Source organism: Felis catus, chromosome B2, assembly GCF_018350175.1.
Source record: "Felis catus isolate Fca126 chromosome B2, F.catus_Fca126_mat1.0, whole genome shotgun sequence".
NCBI lineage: Eukaryota > Metazoa > Chordata > Mammalia > Carnivora > Felidae > Felis > Felis catus.
In genome coordinates this window covers 32787825-32808363 of record NC_058372.1, presented here as the reverse complement: position 1 = coordinate 32808363, position 20539 = coordinate 32787825, and the positions used below count along the sequence as shown (strand labels likewise).

Here is a 20539-nt window from a genome sequence, read left to right as displayed (position 1 = left end):
GAGAGTGGGAGCGAGCCTGGTGCTTGTGTGGGGGTTGGCCGTCTCGCTTCAGGACTGCTGAGGCTCCCAGTGACACAGGCATCTACCTCCTGGCAGCGCTTGCCTCTGACTGAGGCCTCAGATTGAAGCTGGAAGGGGGTTTATGGGAAGCCTGAAGTGTGAGGAAATGTTAAGTGCCTTATAAGTACTTTGATTATTTTAAATTGCTTAAGTGGTTTCTAAGATGGTCCTAAGTATCCCGGGGACACAGACACAAAATCAATTAGGAAAGTACAACAAACCTAATGAGGGGAGAGTAGCCCCCTCCCCCACGCCCACCTCGGCCTGGCTCTGGCCCTGGCCCGTCGGCCCGCACCAGGACCCCTTCTTTCACCTCCAGCATCGGGCTGGGGAGCCCCCAGCCTCTGCGCTGGGCCCTCCTGGCCTTGAGCCCTGCCTTCTCGCTCAAGTGTTTTGCGGGGTGGAGGGAGAGGAAGGGGTGTCTGGAGGGGTAGGGACGGGAGGCAGAGAGAGGGATTGTATGTGGAAGTGCCCGAGAGGGTCTCCTTTAAAGATGCTTCTCTCTTCTGAATGTGCCTTTTATCCAGGGGCCCTGGAGCCCCCTAGGCCTACAGTATTACCGTTAATATTATTATCACCATCATTGCTATTTACAGCATTATTTTTTAAGCGCGTAATACATTCCCATGGGCTTTCAAACATACCAAAGGACATACCCCAGCCCTACCGTGGAGGCAGCCGCTGCTCCCCGTGTGACCTTCCAAAGAGGGCTGTGGTCTGGACTCGGGGCTGTGGCGTTGCAAACTCCGGGGGCGCCATTCACCGTGGACCGTTCGCTGAATCTGGGGTGCGGGGTGGGGGGTGGGGACGTGTGCACGCATACGTTCTCCTCCGCTGTTTTCACACGCGGCAGCACCTGCCTGGTGGCCGTGGGGATTGCTCATCAGCCAGGAGGGACCTCGGCCTTTGTACGGCCACAGAGTACTCCCCGCTCCCAGTCTCCTCGTGGCAGACACCAGATGCTTCCCAACCTCGTGCGTTTGAGAACACGCCTTGTGCGGCTGACTTCGTGCGTCGGCCACGTTGCGTGTCTCTGTCGGGAGAATTCCTACGGAGCGCCGGGTCACAGGACCAGTGTATTCCTAATCTCTTGCCCTCCTGCCGGCCAGGGGTGGGGGCCGCACTTCCTGTGGCTGCGTCTCCACCTCTGATGTCAGCCGGGCGGGGCCGGGAGGAGGCCCTGTGGCTGATGCTGACCCGGGCCCTGTGCCGCCAGCCGCGTGCAGCAGATCGTGGGGAGCAGGGACCCCGGTCCTTGACGCAAGAGCTGCCCAGAAGAGTGAGTGGGTCCCGCTTCACTGTGAGTCTGTGTGGGGGTGGAGGCAGGGGCAGGGGCAGCTCCAGGCCTCTGCGGGGGTCTAGCGGGAGCCGGAGGCCCTGGGCTCCTGGGTCTCCATCCCACACATGCTCTGAGAAGGTGCTGAGAACCGGCAGGGTGGATGACCATCGCTGGCCTGGCTCGGTTGTCTGCCCGCCCTTCCCTCCGCCCCCGCATCATTCAGGTGTGATTGCTCCTAGCAGAACTGCTTCTGTGTCCACGTTCTGCTGTCTTTGGGCCCCATGGCTGCCTTGTGTGTCCATTTAACAGATGCAGCTCTGAGGGGCGGTGACTCCTTGGGTCCTGCAGCGGCTCGGGGGTGGAGTTTGGCTGGTCCCTTGCCTCCCTGGCTCCTCAAGGAGTGCTTCTGTCCCAGGTCCGCAGGTAAGGCTCATCCGTCCGTCCGCATCTCGGTTTAAACACTTCTCACTGCCCGCTGCCGGGAGGGCCCCCCTTCTGTTCTAACCAGCCTTGGGCCCTTGGCAAAATCACTTAGACTGTCTGGCCTCTCCATTTTCCCATCCGCACGATGCATCCGGATCCAATTTTACTGAATACTTTCTGAGGGTAGTGAGGCAGGAGATGCCCCACTTCTTCCCGGAGGGCCTCAAAACTCTTCTTTTGGGGGACTTGAAACTGTTCTTGTTTTCCATGTGATTTTCCATGCAGTACCTCCTCGGAAGCACCAAGGAATCCGCTGCCTCCTTCCTCCTACCCCAAGGTACACAGTGAGATGAGCAAAGAGCCTTGTCACCTGGAGCACATTGTACATATTTATTATATTAATTTTGCATAATTCACCGAACTCTCTTTGAAAGAGATGTGGCTTCCCTTATTGAAAACTCTCTTTCCCATTCTGCACGTCCAGCTTCAAATGTCCTCCTCCCCTGAGACCTTTCCCGCCCAAACCAGTCCCCGCCTGGACCAACTCCCTTAGTCAGTGCTGGCCCCTGAGCTTTCATTCCCTCTGGTCTCCACCGAGAGACCCTGAGGTTAGGGACGATGTCACCCGTTTCTTTTGTGGGTCCCCACAGAATCTGGAGGGATGAGTCAAAAAATATTTTTAACAGAAAGCTGTCGATGTGAAGAACAAAAATCTCTGTTCCTCAAAGGAATCAGGCACAGAGCCTCCTGGAAGTTCGGCAGCTGGTACTTGACTTGGCAATGAACTTTCCCAGGTTCATTTCCCAATGGCCTTTCATGAGAGGTCCGATGAGTGGGTTTTGCTACAATCTGTACAGTGGTCTTTGGTAACGTTTTGAAGGAAGAAGTGGAGTTTTCCTTAGCTTTTGTTTGGTTTCCAGTTTAATTAAAAATACGTATGTTTTATGTACAGTTTGCGAGTCAGCGTAGGAGTATGGCCCATGATTTTGGGGACTTTCAGACACCTGCTGTAGGCAGCTTCTGAGCATTTCTTGGAAACCGTGGTACGGCCTTAGGGCCCAGTGATAAATGGGAATAGGGGAAGCAGGGTCACTCACAACCATCGGCAGGTGACGATCTTTCACAGTTGCTTCTTGGTCATTCCACACGACGGCCCTACAAATTGGTCAGGACAGATGCCCTGACTTTACACGAGGAGATTGAGACCCAGAGAAGTTACTGTGTGGGAGGCCACCTAGCTAGTCAGAATCAGAGCTGGGCTTGGAACAGGGGTCCCAGACTTCCAGCCCAGTGCTTGCCCTCTACACTCACCTGGATGTCACAGGCAGATCCTTTGAGGCCACCAGCTCTTAGTGTGAGTCCATGGGTGGTGTTGAAGGTGACTTGCAGGCTGGAAGCATGTCGGTCTTCCCTCTGCCCCACGGAGCGCGGGAGAGTCAGCCTTGGGCCCCTATGTGTGAGTGTGGCTTATGCCCCCACACTCCTTCCTGTTGGTGTTGTTATAAAAGCCAACATGTTCATTGCAGATCTGGAAGAAAACAGAAGAGCATAAAGAAGCAAATGAAAATTGCCCACTCATCCCGCCATCCAGAGTGACAAACTTGAAACGTTTGTGTATTTCCTTCTAGCCTTTCCTGTGTATAATTTATGACGTTGCGACCGTAACATCTATGTGGTTCTGTAGCCAGCTTTTGCCCACCAGGCTGCGGTTGGGAGCATTTTCCACCATCCTTAAATAGTCTCTGAAACATGGTGGGTGATGGCAACGCAACCCCCCATCAGGGGGCCCTATCATCTTTTATGTGTCACATCTCTCTGGTGGCTGGTGGGGTGTGGGCTGCTTCCTCACCGTGTCCGGGCATTTGCAGTGGACTCTCCCTCCGTGGGGGGATGTGACCGTGAAGGCTTGGGTGCTGGGTAGGTGGGAAGCAGGAGGTGGGAGGGTCCTGCCTAATTGGACCGGTAATCCTGGGAGAGACAGGTGCTCAGGTGAGCTCCCTGAGAGGGCGGACGGGAAGGTGGACATAGCAGGTGGAGTGTGGGAGGCAGAGCCAGGTGTCCTCAGTGATGCTGTGGGCGTGGGACACGGGGGCCTGGAGAGACATGCTCAGCTGAACTACCGGTGTGGGGCTGAGAGATTGCGGTTTCACTTTATTCCTGCCCTGGGTGAAAGCCCCCCCCCCCCCTCCCCCGGTGCTCCAGAAATTAAACTCAGGGATTCCAATCCAGGGCGGTGGCTGAAGGGGAGGTGGTGGGCAGGGGGCCAGGCTTGGCAGGGAGGGGAAATGACCTCATCTGTACCATTTGCTGTGGACAGGTGGGACGCATGGCAGGGGGTGCCTGGAGAAGGAGTTAGCAGCCCCTGGGTTCCCAGGGTGGCATTGTCTCTACAGGCCATCCGACCTACCTGCACCCCAGTCCTTCCCTCTGGCTGCTGCCACTTCTGCTCCGGTTCCTCTCCTTCAGCCTCCCAAGATCCCATCTGCTGGTTTCTCTTTCCGGTCTTTCCTTTGTCCACCTTTTCTTTCCTCTACATTAAAAAGAATTGAAGTATAACTTATATGTAGTAACGTGCACACATTTCAGATGTACTACTTGATGAGCATTTATAAATGTGTATATGTGTATGAACATCAAGCCAGAGAACATTTGCAGTACCCTAGAACGTTCCCTTGAGCCTCTCTTCGTCAATATCCTTGCTTCCCCAAGGCTAATCACTAGCCCGACTTCTAACAGCATGGATTATTTGCATCTGGCTTTGAGCTTGTATAAACAGAATCATACAGTAAGCCTTTCGTGGCTGGCATCTTTCACGTGATCTGGGAGATTCATCCATGTGCTTGACTATATTCCTGTTTTTCATTGCTCTGTACTATTCCGTCGTGTGCTTAGTTCGTAATTTACGTATCTCCACTCTGCTTCCGTTGGACGTCTGGGCTGAATCTGGTGATTGGCTATTATGAATAAAGCTACTCTGAATATTTGTATACGTGTCTTTGAGTGGACACAGGCACCCATTTTGCGTATATGTGAACACACATACCACATACACGCGCGCGTGCACACACAAGTTGCTGGCTCATCGGCTACGTGAATGATTAGCTTAATGAGGCATCCTCCAAACATTTCCCCAAAAGGGTTATGCCTTCTCGCCTCCTTTTTTTGCTTTGGAAATTCCACCTGGGCTTCTAGGCCCGTCTCAAATGCTACCTTGCCCGTCATCTTGATGGATAACAACACCCATCATTCAGGTGTCAGCTCTACAAGGCAGGATTGTGTCTCGCTTCTTTACTGCTCTGCCTCCTGGCCGGGAACATAGTGGGTGCTTAATAACACCCGTGGTTGAATTTATGTGCCTGGCACTGTGTCAGAGCCTCACATAGATTATCTAAGGTAAGTGACCAGCCGGGAAATTCTACAGGTGAGGAGACAGGCTTGTCCAGGAAGCAGCAGAGGCCCGCAGCACCGCCTTTCCCCGAAGCCTGCGCTCATTCCACAGTTCCTGGCGGCATGTGTTTGCAATTTCTTGCTCTTTTTCAGCTCGCCCACTTTGATTTCACTCGGCCTCATATTCTAGTCCGGGGGTTGTTGAAGTAAATCTCGTGGGTGACCTAGTTAGCTTGTGACCCAGCCAGCTCTTGGAGGATCCGCCAGCTCTGTCTTCATCCTGAGTCTGTGCCCCAGAAGCAGGGAATTTCAGGCTGGGGTATGGGTGGTAAGGCTGCAGAAACCCACTCAAATGAAATCAAAGCCCTCTCTTAGTAGGGCCAACATTCGTATCTCATTTTTACCTTTTCAAAGCCCCTCTTCATTGATTGTGACACTCCCTGGAGATCACAGCCTGGGCATCATCATTTGCATTTTCTGACTGAGAAGAACAGAGCCCAGGGAGGTGGTGTGATGTGCCCAGAGTTTACCGTGTTGCTTGGAGAAGAGCCGGGGGGAGCCTTGAACCCTTGCCTTCCGGCCATGTGCTGTAAAGTGTGGCAGGGTGTGCTGGGAGCTGATACAGAATCGGAGTTCAGCTCAAAACCCAGCCAGGCTTGTCCCAGGGCTGCTTTGGGAAACCAGAAAGGCTCTTTTAGGTCATCGATTTACTAAATGGTTTTTTAGAGCCCTGGAAGTTTTGCCAAGTGTCTCAGGGGCAGCTCCGGGTTAAAGGTCACAGCGGAGGCTTAGAGGAGGGGGCACTGTCCGTGGTGCTGAAACAGGACTTGGCTGTGGGGAGGTGAGGGAGGGAAGCAGTGTTGGCCTTAAGGGCGCTTATGGCTTCCCAGGAGGTGCTATCCTGCCAGTTTTGGTGGGAGCTGGGCATGTGGCCGGGCAGACGGTGCGGGTGCCTTGATATTTTAATTGAAGCCTGGAGACACGGTTGCTCTCTCTACTGCGCTAACAATGTACGGAATAAATAATTCAGCAGTGGTTGTGTTGTGCCTGCTGTCCTCACCCATGGGGGTGGCCACGCTCGTGCTCATACGTGCAGGCTGCCGGGCTGGGCCAGGAGCTGCTATTATGGGCTGGACCATTTTAACAGGGCCCTGGCCACCTCTCAACCCTGGTGAATTGGTTTCCTCCCAGGCACCCCCCCAAGGAGAGGTTAGTGGAACGTGGGGCCAACTGCTCCTGTGTGTCACGATTAAGTGGCACTTAAAGGTCCGTTTGTCCTCAGACTGGCCTGAAATGCCAGCAAACTGGAGGAAAGGCCCCTCTTAATGGGCACTCTCCCTGGGCTGTGTTTGAACTGGTTCCATTTGATTCAGCAAATATTTATGGAGCTCCAAGTTTATGCAAGATACTGGAGCAGGTGGTAGGAATGGGAGAGATTGCCAGAGTGAATTAATCTGGGTCCTTCCTGGATGGGGAGGTGTGACACACATGCGATTTTGTCATAGCTCAAGTTGGGGTGTAGGAGGGCTATGGTGGAGGTGCAGGTGAGGGTCTGTGGGGCCTCAGGAGGGAGAACTCGCTTATGGACAGGGCACGCATGCGGTGGCTGCCTGGAGGAGGTGGTCAGTGTCCTGCAGGCAGAAAAGGAGCCATGATAGTGCTCTAAGTGGAAAGAGCAGGCGTAGCTGGAACTTCGGGTGTGTCTGGTATGGAAGCAGTAAGGCTTGTGGCATGACGGCGGGAAGGTTGGGTGGTGGATGAGTGGAGACGGCTCGGATGAACTGGGGGTTTAGGCCAAGGGTGTGGACCTGATCCTGTAGAACAGTGCCCTGGCTAGATTTGGGGATTAGAAATATTCCTTTGGGTGTGGAGTGGAGGCTTGGTTGTAGGCTGAGGACTTAGTCTGAGAGAGTGATTGGGAGACCAATGAAACAGTTCAGATTAGAGGCAATGATGGCCCGAATGGTGGCCTTGGGCATAATGTCATTCATTCATTCATTCATTCATTCATTCATTCATTCACCAATCAGATTAGTGAGCCAGATGTTGGGCTAGGCTGGAATACAGCAGTGAAGGAAAACACATACAGTCCTTGCCCACATGGAGCTGACCTTCTACAGGGGGAGAAAGATAGTAAACAAGATAAGCAATAATTCAAGTGGTGACAGGTGCTGGGGAGGAAAATTGCATAGGGTCGGAGTTTTGAGAGTGACGGAAGAGAGGAAGGGCTCTTTTCTTGTTTTTTCATTTTTTTAAATTTATTTATTTATTTTGAGGGAGAGAGCAGAAGCAGGGGAGGGGCAGAGAGAGGGAGAGACAGAATCCCAAGCAGGCTCCATGCCGCCAGTGCAGAATTCCGTGCAGGGCTTGACCCCATAAACTGTGAGATCGTGACCTGAGCCAAAATCAAGATGCTTAGCTTGCTGAGCCACCTGGGGGGCGGTGGTGGGGGTGCAGGAAGGGCTCTTTTAAACACGTGGCCAGGGAGAGTGTGTTTGAACATAGACCCAGGAAAGTAAGGAAGGGAGCCAGGTGGCTGGATGGTGTTTGGGTGGAGGGCACAGCCAGTGCAAAGGCTCTGAGGCACTCTCTGGTTGCCCTGTATAGACTGGATTTGCAGCATGGGCAGTGGCAGGCAGGCACGGAGGAGTTTGTAATAACCCTCCACCCTCTTCCATCCCTCTCTCCTCCGTTCTTCTCCCCCCTCTTCTCCCCTCCTCCCAGGGAGACAATCAACCCCCAGTGTTCCTCCACAGAAAGCCCTGAGGTGGCTTCCCGGGAACCTGGCAATTCCCATGAGCCCTGCTCTGTCCCTCTGGGCCCCAAATCCCAGCCCACCAGCACCGAGACCCTCAGCCACAGCTAGATGCGCCCAGGGTCCTCTCTGAGCCTCAGCTTGTCTCCCCCTATAAAGTGAGCACCAGTGACAAATACCTCCCTCACCTGGTTGTTGTGAGGTTTAAATGGGAGAATGTATGTGGAAGCTGTAAATGGAAGGCAATTATTCTTACAGTTTTCAAAGCCAGAGGGAAAGACCAAAGAGAGTGGTCGAGGGAGGTCCCTGAGAGTAGTTATTTAGGAGCCTGTGACTCTAAAAGGTGGCCTGGCACAAGCAGAAGTGGATTCAAAAGCTGCAAGGAAGAGAAATCTGGGGAGGCAGCTGCCCAACAAACTGCCAGCGGAAGTCGAGGGCGTGGGGCGCGTTCTTGGCCCAAGAGCAGTGCGGTGACCTGTGGTGCTCCTTCCCCTGCATGGGAAGTCCTTCCTCAGCTTGCCCTGTGCCCTGCGCCCCCTCCAGCTCCTTCCTCCCAAGGCGTTGTGGCCAGGATGGCGTTTCCAGCTGGAACCATGGGTATCAAGGTATCCTCATTTGGGTGAGGGGATGCTCATGGTCCCCACCTTCCACACCGAGGCCCTTCTCTCCCTCTCAGGGAAACTGGGGAGTCTCCCACCCAACCATAGGAACCTCCCTCTGTCCCATCTCTGGAGGGTGGTTGAGTTAACTGCCGTTCATATTTTTGGCAGAGGGCTGGCAGTGAGACCCAAACTGGGAGTGCGCTAATTGAGGGGTTCCTTCTGGGGAAATCCCTGTGATTGGCATCTGGGAATCATGGATCTGCCGCGGTCCTCCCAGTCGTCCTCCCAGAGGCACAGCTTATAGAGCTGTAAGCGGGAGACACCTCCTCCCTGGGGCGGGGGAGAGGACGAAAAGAAAAGGCCTGTTTAATTTAATTCCGTGTTTTATTGCTCGTTGGATAAATAACCTTCATTAAGATGGAAGGTGGGGGGATGGACAGGGAGAAGTTTGATTAATTTCGAGCTGGTTTCTCGTTTGTTAATTTTCTCCCAGTTCAGCAGGATTATTAAAACAAATTACAGATACTGCTCTCTCCTCCCTAGGCTGGAGCGGGGCTTGGCTCGCAGGGAGTGATCCAGCTTCCCCCACCCCACTTTCCACTACAGTTATACATAAGGTGCAACTTGGGGTGAGGGAGGAGGCCTCCCCACCTCAGGGTCTCTGGGCAAGGCCCCCCTATTTCTTGTTGGGGTTTTCGTGTCCCCACAGCCTCATGGAAGAGCTCGACAATCAGGAAAAGCAGCATGGGGGTGCTGGCCAGGACACCCTCCCCGCAGCAGAGCCAGTGACCCGGGGAAGATCGGTGCCTGGGGCAGGGGGGGGGGGCCTGCCAGCCCCAGGGCCCACCCTTGGTATCCGTGGGAGCAGGCCAGGCGGGCAAGTAGAGTAGGCGGGCACACAGCTTCTGGGCTGCCCCACGCTGGTGCCCAGTCTCTCAGTCCTGCTCCATCCCCATGGCCCCCTGGCCACTGCCTGTTCAGACCCTTTCCCGGCCCATCCCATCCGCTCTCGCCCACCTTGAGCTCTGCCCCTGCCAGGCTGGATCTCCCACTGGCTCCATCCAGTCCTGCAGAAAAACTGCCACCTGCCAGGTGTTAATGGGGGATAGGAGGTCAGCACTTTTCCTGCTCACCCGTGGGCAGTTAAGAGTTCCAGCTGCTTGATGGGCACCTGGGCAGGGCAGTGACTTTTGGGGGGGTGGTTATGAACACTCTTTTGTGTTCCCCAAAGGTACTGTGAATGCTGACTCTGCCATTTTGACTGTACCAAAGTGTGTGTGTATGTATGTGTGTGTGTGTATATGTGGGTGTATGTGGAGGGGGTGTGGGTGAGCACTTGAGTGTGCGTGCGTGTGAATGACTGAGCCTTTCCGGGATATCTCTGCAGCACGCACATGTGTGCAGGTCCTTCCATTTGGATGGGCTGACTCTGAGCCCGCTGGGCCCTGGAAGGGCTGAGTTCTGGTGCGTATGTCCGTCTGTATGTGTGTTTCCTCCTTCCTGGCCCCTGCCACCGTCGGCTGATACTCTGGAGCATGAGATTGGACTGTCCCGAGCCGTCCACCTGGCCATGGCAGCCCTACGGGTGATCGAAGAGAAGCCTGCCTCTACTTGGCTCCTTGCAGCCTGTGGGGCACAGGGTTCCCCTGGAGAGGGGCCATTTCCTGTGGGCTCCCGACTCTCCACACCCCCAGCCCACCCTGGAGGGCCTTCCTGCTGTCTCCCCCATCTCCAGGTGGGAGCTGGTGGGACGGGCCAGGGGAGGGGCAGCACCTCTGTCTCCAGCCCTGGGGGCCTTGGTCTGTGTGGCTCACAGGCTGTCGGGGCTGCCGATCCTGTGAGGCACAGCCAGAAGATTGAGGCAAAGAGAGACACGTTATATAAAGTTGGGGGGATAAGGGCCACGGGGGAGGGGACGGGGCACGGGGTGGGGCTGCTTTAGGCGAGCTGTCCGGTGACAGTGTCTCTGAGCAGTGACATTTGGTCGGAGACGTGGATGGAGTGAAAGAGCATGCTCTGTGGCTCTGTGGGGATAAACCAGCTAGGCAGAGGACACGCTGGTACAATGGCTGAGAGGCTGGGCTGCGCTTGGATGCTCAGGGGCTGTTTAAGGAGGGCAGTTGGGGCGGGGGGGGGCGGTGGTAAGAGTGGAGGTTAGCGGGGCAGCAGGGCCCACACAGGGCTTGGGATTTCCTCCCAAGCGGGAGGCCGGGGCTGGGGGAGGGAGTTGGGCAGAGAATGGTGTGGCCTGACTCCTGTGTTAAGTGGTGGTCCTGCCTGGGTGTGCCCCTCTGTGCCCCCTGTGTGTGCGTGTGTGCACAGTGTGTGGACCTAGACCACCAAACGAAGAACGGGCCAGATGGCCAAGCAGGGCTCTGGGTAGGGGTGTAAATGCAGTAGAATCAAGGAGCCCTGGGAGGCCTTCCATCTGGGGGCACAGGCTGGGGCTCTGTGGTTCCAGAGAACCACACAGAAGCACATGAAAGGACAGAGAGAGATTTCAATTCAGGGTCTCGAGAAGCCTGGCAGATACTGGAGCTGGGACGGGCTACCTTGTGAAGTGGTGAGCTGCCTGTCCTAGGAGGTGGGTAAGCACAGACCCCTGTCAGGGGCACTGGAGGGGGCAGTCCCACCCTCCTCATCTAAGAGTCTCTGGTTAAAGGCTCCCTCTTCCAGGTAACATGGGTGGCTTTGAAAGAACTCACTTTGATCCCAGCGATGGGGATTCTGGCCCCCGTAGCAGGCGTTGGGAGATGCTTGGGGAACTCGGGCTGAGCTTTGTGCTCCTCTCAATTTACCCTATGGATGCCCGCTGTCTGCTGGCACCGAGGGGGGACCCGGCGTTCCCCGCTGTGATGGTGGCAGGACCCTCCTCCAGGCTCTGCTACCCGAGGCTCCCCCAGTGGGACCTGCTGAGGCCTGGGTTAATGGGCAGAGCTTTGTCAAGCCTGGGCATTCTGGGGCAGGGGCCTGAGTGGGTGAGACAGAGTGGAAGGGGCCAAGATCCACTCAGGGCTTCCCTTTCAGAGAGCGGTGTCAGCTCAGATTACCAGTTGCTGGAAACTGGATGCATCGGGCTGGGACAGGGAGGGCCTGTGGGCATCTCCTGCCTGTCCCCTCATTGTCTAGACAGGACCCAGACGTGCTGCTGGTTCCTGCCGTGGGCTCTGTCTCTGGCATTGAGGGGCCTGGGTTTCAATCAGTAAGCAGAGCGATTGAGGGAGGATGACTTCTCTCCCAGTCTCCAAGTTTTGCCTAAAAAATTCAGATAATAATGTCTACCTCAAAGGGTTTTGTTAGGAGTAAATGAAGGGAGGTAATGATAGAGAGCGCTGTCTGGGGTCGGTCCGCTGGAGGTGACCTCGTGACCAGTGATGGAGGAGGAATGAGAAGAAGGGAAGGAGCCAGTACAGGTATCTTAAAGAACAGGTTTGTCAGTGGGTGGCCAGGGCCCAGGCCACTGGGGACTGCTGGGACACTGCCTAGAGCAGGCCCTTGGTACCAGGCAGGGACCGCGCTATCCCCCACCGCATCTAATACCTGGCACATTGTGGGCAGGAGGAATGTGGTCGCGGGACTCAACGGCACATTTGGAGGTTTCTGCAGAAGGTGGAAATAGAAGGGTCTGGGGACAGACCCACCCCAAATCGCACCTGCTATCCCTTCTGGAGAAGCTGGGGCCTTCCAGGCCGGAGGCTGAATCTCCGGGCCGAGAATTGCAGGAGGCAGCCACAGCAGAGCTTGGAGGGTCTCCGAGGCGATTCAGTCCAGTCCTTATTTCCATGGGGAGGTAGGACAGCTCAGCTGTTAGGGCGCAAATCCCTGCTTGGCCACCTACCAGACGCCTGTCTTTGGGCAAGTAGTTTGACTTCTCTGGGCCTCAGTTCCCCCATCTGTAAAATGGGCGAAATGCTGGTGTCTCTGTCTATGACGGGATTCTGGTGAGGACTAAACAAATTAATGCTAAGAACAGCGCCTGGCACGTAGTAAGTGCTCAGTAGATGTGACCTATTACTGTAGTTATGATTCTTAGACGAGAAACCTGGAGCACAGGATGGAAAAGCGTCTAGTGTGAGGCCGCGTGGTGAGTTGGTGACAGACCAGAATTCAGGTTCGTTCCATCGTGGCAAGCTCACAGAGCTGCAGAGGGCAATGGAGGTGAGATGCAGGGGTGGCCTTTTCCTGCTCTGGGCCTCGTCCCTGGCCGCCTCCTCACCCTGCCTATGTCACTGGGACAGCTGGAGAATCCCCTGGGAGCCTGCTTATCTTGAAGGGACGGGCTGGGGCCGGAGGGGAAGCGGGCACCTGGAGACCTTATTTGCCTGTCATCTGGCTCCTTTGGTTTTTTGGAGAGCTTAGGGTTTAGGGCAGGGCTCACAAAGTGTCACAAGGAAAGAGATACTTGGGAGGGCTTGTGGGGAGGTCATACTTGTCTCCATCTCCACAGGAAGCCCCTGGCCCAGCTGCCCTCACCTCTCACCTGGACTAGTGCAGTGGCCTCCCCACTGCTCTCCTGGGTCCCCATCTTGCCCCCAGGCCTGTTTTCTGTACAGGTGCAGCTCGGGTTCTATTCTCCCATCTTCTGTGTGATTTTTTGCCTTTCCTTGAAACTGCCATGGGCTCTTGGCCACAGGGCCTTTGCACTTGCTGCTCCCTCCTGTCCAAGATGCTCTTTCCTTTTCCCTCTTCACCTGGGTATTGTCTATCCATCTTTCAGGTGTCAGTTTCCTGCCTGTCCTCAGGAAGCCTCCTCGGGTGCCCTGACCAGACCCAGGCCCTTATTCCAGGCTGTCACAGTCCCCTTGCCTCTTCCGGCACATCTGACGTGATTATGTATGTGTGTATCTGGTTAGAGACCATTTCTCCTGTTGGACTCAGCTCCATGAGGACAGATATTCGATGTTCACTATGGCATCCCTGGTGTCTGTCATGGTGCCAGACACATCGCGAGTGCTCAGTCAACATATTTTGCATGAATGCATGATGGGGTGGGAGGCCCATATCACCTCCACCTTTGCCAGGGACCAGAGCCCTCATGTTGCAGGCTGATGTGAGGCTTCCACAACAAACATCCCCCAAGAGGGCACCCTGGGGTGGAACACCACCCAGAGTATACCCGCACGTGGGCCCCTTCCTGAGGGTGCCAATAGAAGATGATGGTTCAGATTGAGGGGCTGCTGGGGACAATGGTGGGGGCATCCAGGGATCAGAGAAGCTGTGGGAGGGTGGTGACACCCCCCACAGACTGGGTGCTCAGCAGTCTGTTCACCCCAGGGCCCCACTGGAGGCAGTGCTGGGTCAGTGGGGTGGGCAGGGGAGGGATGAGCCCTGTCAGTGGCCAGCCAGTGCCCCCGCCCCATGGTCTTGGCTAAATCATTGCCACTTGGCCTGTCCATTCTTCAGTTTCCTCATCTGGACCAGGCCAGTGGTTTTCAAACTCTTTAGAAGCAGATACATTTCACCAACAGAATCGTGTAGAGAAACTCACTTATGAAAATTAGGTAGAAGCAGACTGCTGCTCTAGTTCATCTGTTTGTTCATTGGTCATTCATATTTATTTGCAGAACCTGGAAAATCAGGGCTTTGGTGCCAGGCACGGTCCTAAGTCCTGGGGCTCTGGCAATGAGCGAGGCAGACAAAAACCCCTGTCCCCGTGGGACCGACACTCCAGTGGGGAGGTAGATGATCAGGACGTGTGAATGCAATGCATAGCGTCACAGGCGGTGGTGAGTGCACACCCTGTGCAAAGGTCCTGGGGCGGGCTCCTGCCTGGTGTGTTGGGAGGAAGAGCGTGTGGCCCAGGTGGCTGGAGCAGAGCAAGTGAGGGAGAGGGTAAGTGGGTGGTGAGGGCAGGAGGCTAAGGGGGCAGATTGCGTAGGGCCTAGTGAGCCATTGAAAGATGTTGGCTTTTGCTCTGGCTGAGATGGGAGCCTCTTGAAGAGAGGAGGGACATGATCTAGCTTGGGTTTTAGATGGGTCCCTTGGGCTGCCGGCTAGGGACTGGACTCTGTGATGGGAGGCGGGGGTGTGGGAGGTGGGGGGCCAGCGAGGAGGCTGCTGGGATGGTCCAGGCCAGAGATGCTGGAGCCGAGGCCCAGGGTGGTAGTGGCGACGGAGTTGAGCCGTGGTTGGGTTCTGGATTTATTTTCAAGGTGGAGCCAGCAGCATTTGCTGAGAGAAAGAGGAATCAAGGATGTATTCGGTACTGTGGCCTGAGCAGTAATTACCTGGCTAGGAAGGACTTCGGGGAGGTTCTGGGGGCCCCCCTAGATGGCCATGGGGAGCAGGTAGTGGGCGGGAGCCTGGAGTTTGGGGGTGTGTTATCAGGTTATGGGGTGGCCTGGGAGGGAGTGGAGAGAGAGGGTGGAGGACCGAGTCCGGGGTTGCCAGTGTTCAGGACCAGCCAAGGAGGCTGAAGAGGGGCTGTCTTGGAGGGAGGAGGGCACCAGCGAGCAAGGTGCCAGGCAGCCAGGTGGAGGGACTGCACGGTCAGATGTCGCTGTGGGGTCACGTAGTGTGAGAACTGGCTGGAGGGCTCAGGCCGAGAGCCCCCAAACCACAGCTTGGCACCGTGGCCCGAGGATCGCCTGGCTTTGCCTGCTCGGTCGCACGTTCCTTTTGCTCTGGTCTGGGCCCCCCTCCCCTACCCGGGGCTCTGGCCCCCTGTCCCCAGCGAGAGCCCTAGAGCCTCTGTGGGGCCTCCCCCCGCCCCTGCCAGCCTGGCTGTGGCCCAGGCAGTGATATAAATCACATGGAGTGATGGTGATGTGACTTTTATCGGCCTATGTGTTCAATAATGTTAATACATCCCATTATATCATATTATAGTAATACAGAGCCGTATATTACACATGGGCGCAGCACGTTAACTTGGGAGAACGCTTGGGCAGACGCTGTGGTTAATTTTCCCTCCGCCTGGCTGTGCCCCCATCGGCGCTCAGCATGCATGAGGAGGACAGCAGGTGAGCCCCACTCACTGAGGTTGTCCCAGCCTTGCCTCCACTTCCCGCAGCTTGGGGGGCAGATGTCACTCTGGTGCTGTGGAGGCCCCTCCCTCTGTCCTTACCTCCTGAGTCCAGTAGGCAGAGGTCATTAACCCCCCCCCCCGAACAGATGTGGAAACTGAGGCTCAGACATGGGAAGCGGTGTGCTCACCGGACGTGGAGGGGAGAGACCTGGAGCGGGGACACTTGGCTCCCCATCCTGGCTGCTTCGCGGGGTGGGGGGGATGGTGTGGACAAAGGGCAGGAGCCGGGAGTGAACGTGGAGCGCGTGCCAGGTGCAGCGGGCCCTCAGGGGCTGGAGTCAGGTAGACCTGGGTTCAAGTCCCACTTTGCCACTTGTTGTGATTTTATTTCCGGATGTTCTAGGGCCTCTGTTTCCTCTTCTAAAAAACGAAGGCAATAAAGAGCAATCACTTCGTGGGGTTACTGTGTGGGGATTAAATGAGATAATCCCTGTGAGGTGCCCATCATGGGCTGGGTGCTCATTAAGCCACAACTACCACGCCTGTTATGATGACGACCAACACCTAAGCAGCCTCTCGCCTGCTGCACAACCCCCCCCCCCCAGCCCCGGCCCTCATGTCTCGCCCCCACCAAGCCCGTTATACCAGAGCACTTGAAGGTTGGCCCCCTGGGCGAGTCTGGAGCCCTGCCCTTACCTGCTTGGACACTTGGGTGAAGCCTAGCGCCCAGTGCTGCCCAGCTCCCTGGCTCACAGGGAGGAAGCCCAGCTTTGCCATCAGGTGGGCCTGGGTGACCCCGGGGCTCCTCAGCCTTCTGAGCCGCAGCCACAGCTTCTCATTAAAATAGGGCTACGGTTTCCTGTCTCGGGGCTGCGGTGAGAATTAACACAGGGAGAGCCCGTGTCAGCTGACTGCCGCCCCCGGGGGTGTGTGCCAGGGGTATCGTCACGACTCCTAGCGTCTTGGATGTCCGCTGCTCTCTTTCTAGAATTTAATATTCATCTTCCCACAGGAGCCTCAAAGTAAGGTTTACACTGTGCCCATTTGACAGATGAGGAGACGGAGGCTCACGGGAGGTGACTTCCCACAGGCCGCAGAGCGAGGCAGGGGGCTGCTTCTCACCTCCGGGATCTTGGGCTTTGAGCCCCTCTTGGAAAAAGGGGTGCAGGCCTTGTGGCCGCAGGGCCCCTGCCGGGTCCTTGGCCCGTCCTCTCTAGGCCTCTGGGCTCCTTCGTCCCCTAGCCTCCCCCGCCCATATGTATCACTCTTGACAAGGTTACGGAGTCAGCATGTAAAACCTGCACAAGTGAGTGTAATTTATTGATCTACATTTTGCTTATGAAATAGGACAAGTGCTGATTGAGGATCTTGTTTGCTCTCGCCCTTGCACCGCGCGCTCCCCCGCCTGTGCTCTTATCGGCGGTAATTCCTTGGAGTCTGCATCCGAGCGGCTCCTTTGTCAGCCGGCCGAGGCCCTCCACTCTGCGCCCTCTGTTCTTCTCCGGCCTCCGTGCCTTATCGTGCCCCGTTTTTTCCCGGGCTCCTAAGGAAACATATAATGTTTAAAAGAGTGAGACGAGGGACTGAATACAGCACTTTCTCGGGAAATATTTGTTCAAAGTCCTGTTGCCTCATCTGTCTGGTTCTCTCCTGGAAAACATAATTCAGAACAGTCCTGGAAATTAATCCAAGTGTCCGCTTGCGTCCTGATAAGAGGCTGGGTGGGCCCCGGGAAGGGGAGACAGAGGTGGGTGTGGGACAGCCCCACGATGATTGCCTTCGAGGGTGCTGCTGTGAACTCGGGGTGGGGGTTGGGAGGGGCGGGCACAGAAGGCCCTGGAGGTGAGGGACACCCCATTGAGCCCTGGGGAGGGAGGGGGGAGACCTCAGAGCAGCGTCTGTGTGCCAGGCACTGCTGTGGAGTGGCCAGCTTCCCCAGGCAAAGCGGCAGACCATGCAAGCATGGGAACTCGGCCACTGACCAGCTCCGTGACCTTGGCAAAGCCTAGGGCTCTGAGCTTTGGTCTCCTCACCTCGTCTAAGGTGCTTACGACCCCGTGGAGCGTGTCCTCGGGCTGCTTGTGTGGCAAGAATGAAGTGGCCCCTTTGCTTATTGGGCACCTGCCCCGTGCCAGATCTGTGCCGGGCGTCCGGTGGGGAATGAAGGAAAGGTCCCTGGATTCATGGAGCTGCCGTTTTAGGAGGAGGTGGATATTAAGTGGAAAAGTAAACAAATGTTGAGCACGTTAGAAAGCGATCATTGTTCTGAGGAAAATCAAAGCAAGGAAAGTGGAAATGGGGTGCAGGGTAGGGAAGTAGGATTGGTCCTAAAAGGGGTGGTTGGGGAAGGCCTTCCTTGAGCAGTCTGTCTGTGAGGGAGGGGCCTCATACAGATCTGGGGGAAGAGCATTCAGGCAGGGGGGAACAGCCAGTGCGGAGGCCCTGAGGCAGAGTGTGCCTAGAATGTTAGGGTTCGGCAAGGAGACTGGTGTGACCAGAGCCAGTGAATGCCGTCAAGCTGGGAGTGGCCGGAGGTGAGGTCAGAGGTAATGTGTGGAGACGCTTTGTTACAATGCCAGGTACTATGGATGATTTTGACAGACTGCCCTGAGCTGAGCTGTAGAGGCATTTTATTAGCACCTGGCAGGGTCTCCCAAAGGGAAGCTGGCATGCGAATTTTGCATGAGGAGGGGAGGTCTATTATTTCTCCTGTCTCCTTCCCACCTTAAACACCCCAGTCCTTCCTGCTATGAGATGATATGAGTTGTCTCCAAGCTGTCTCCCCATTGTGATGCCAGGGGGGCCGTGTCACCCTGTGTGGGGTGGGACATGGGTAGTGGTCCCAGCAAGGGACCCTGGCCTGGCCAGTGGAGCTCTGGTGACACTGGAGGTGCCCACACACCCTGGCTCTGCCTGGGGCCTTGGGACGAGAAGCAGGGGCCAGGAGCCCACTTTCTGGCAGCCTTGGGTGGGGTTGGCGATCCTAATTAAAAGCTTGGATCCAAAAGGCTTGATGGTGGAATTTCTAATTAAATCAATTTCATCTCGTCTGGGAGACAGAGGTTTGCATATGATAAGCATGAAATTAATAATTATGTTTAGAAATTAGCTGTTGCTCAAAGCAGAGCCATTTACACAACCCCTCTGGGGCCTCTGGCCCCCACCCCTGCCTGATCCTTTGTGTTGGAGACAGATGGGCCACTTCACCCCAGAGTGTGACAGCCAGGAGTGGAGGGGGGCGCCGAGCTCGGTGGAGGCGGGTGGGAGGGGTAGTAGGGCTGGCTTCCTCTGCTGCTGCCCTAAGGACACTGCCCCACAGGAGATTCTGCGTGTGTGTGCGTGTGTGCCTGCACACGTCCGTGTAGACCCTCTTGTATAAGGGGGAGGCTGGGGTTTTATGTGACAGTTAGTAGCATGGGCTCTGGAGCCTGTCCCTCTGGGTTCAAATCCTGCCTCGGCCACTTACTAGCTGTGTGACCTTGGACAAGTGTCTTAACTTCTCTATACCTCAGTTTTGGGGAACATGGGAAGAATAAGAGGGTCTACTTCCTATGGTTATTGTAAGATCAAAGGCGTTCAGGCATTTGTAACCACTTAGGACTGTTCTTGGCACATAGTAAACACTCAGTAAATGCTAGTTCTCATGATGATGATGATTGCGTGCGTGTGTGTGTGTGTGTGTGTGTGTGTGAATGTGATTCAATTCAGCCCCAACCAGCCTGTGCCGGATGTGAACCTGACACCTCCAGGCTCTTGAGTTGGAGATGAATAATAAGACACTTTCCTGGCTGTCCCGGAGCTAGAGCGTAATGCTTACGCCTCCTGCATCCGTCAGCCTTGGTGAGGTTAGGTCGTGAGAACAAACCATCCTCAGATCTCCGTGGTCTAAAATACATAAACTAAATGCTTACTACCCCACATGTCTACGCGGGAGGGCTGAGTGTCCTGTCTCATCTCCTAGGCACCCAGGCTGGCCTGGGACATCGCTGGTCACGGTGGCAGAGGGAGCACGTACCCTGTAGGGTCTCACAATGGCAATGGAACGCTCTGGCCCTGAAGGAAGGGCATTTTCTGCTCCCGCCTCGTTGGTCAGCATATGTCACAAGGCCCCAGCCAACCACCGGGGTCAGAGGGTTGAATTTTACCACGTGCCAGGAAGGCAGGGAGCGACAAGTGTCCCCAGCGGCTCTAAGGACAACATTAATTGTGTGCGCCTCCGTTTGTTATCGATTATCTCTCTCACTAGAATGTCTGTTCCCTGAAGGCAGGGATTTTTGTCTCTGTGTGTTCACCCCAGTGCCAAAGAGTGTGCAAGGCACCCAGTAAGCACTCCGTGAACCATTACCCAGTGGGTGAATGAACGAACGAATCATCAGAGTCTCCGGGGTTTGTGTGGGTGGGCGGGGGCGGGGGGGGGTGTGGGAGGGAAAGGCTGGGGGCCTCGGGAGCAGCCGAGGCAAAGGGACCACAGGGGCCTTGTGGGCAAATTTTACTGTCTTTTAAGATAGCATTTGCCTCCTGGGAGAGTCTGCTGTCCACTTCTCAGTCACGGTGAGGAGGTGCTGCAGGCCATGGTGTGAGAAGAAGAGGAGGCCTGTGTGAAGGCAGCGGAGGGCATGGTCACCCAGTGTCCAGGCCTGGGCAGGGGCGGGGTGGGGGGTGGAGCCAGGGAGGCTGAGTGCCTGGGGGCACCTAGATGCAGATTGGAGACTGTGGATGCAGCCCCCAGCCGGGGGCTGAGTGACTGACTGACTGCACTGGGGCACAGGCCCGCCCCGGGCCAGGCAGGGGTGCGTGGCGAGGCCCCCGAGTGACGGGATGCGTGGGGCTGGCGGTTGGTGGCGGATCCGTGTCTGTAGAACAGGGTAGTGAGATCTGATTAATGAGGGCTCCCTGAAGTGAGTGGGGAAGTGGCCAGCGGCCCCCACATGACCTACTGAGTGTGGAGAGGGGAGGCCCTCAGCTTGTGGGCCTAGAGGAGGCCCCGGGGTGGGTGGCAGACAGTCTTCCTACCCGGGGTCTATCCTCGTCCTTCCAAAGACCACCCGGATGCAGGGTCAGCCCCC

At 56.0% G+C, this 20539-nt stretch overlaps 1 protein-coding gene and 1 long non-coding RNA gene across 10 annotated transcripts in view; one reads left to right on the top strand and one right to left on the bottom strand.

The window, feature by feature from the left end:
• GRM4 (glutamate metabotropic receptor 4) overlaps nt 1-20539 on the top strand; it is a 152925-nt gene that overhangs the window by 26314 nt on the left and 106072 nt on the right. The window contains exon 1 of one of the 9 annotated variants that reach the window (XM_019830474.2): nt 1625-1762. The exons of the other annotated variants lie outside the window; for them this stretch is intronic. The gene's annotated coding sequence lies outside the window, so the exon portion shown is untranslated. Of the gene's footprint in view, nt 1-1624; nt 1763-20539 lie in introns of those variants that run through there. 9 annotated transcript variants of the gene reach the window in all.
• Nucleotides 16766-19851, bottom strand: LOC109499632. The gene is made up of 3 exons (XR_002157008.3): nt 18114-19851; nt 17507-17662; nt 16766-17016 (listed from the first exon to the last, which is right to left on the bottom strand). It is a non-coding gene; the product is annotated as an uncharacterized LOC109499632 (long non-coding RNA).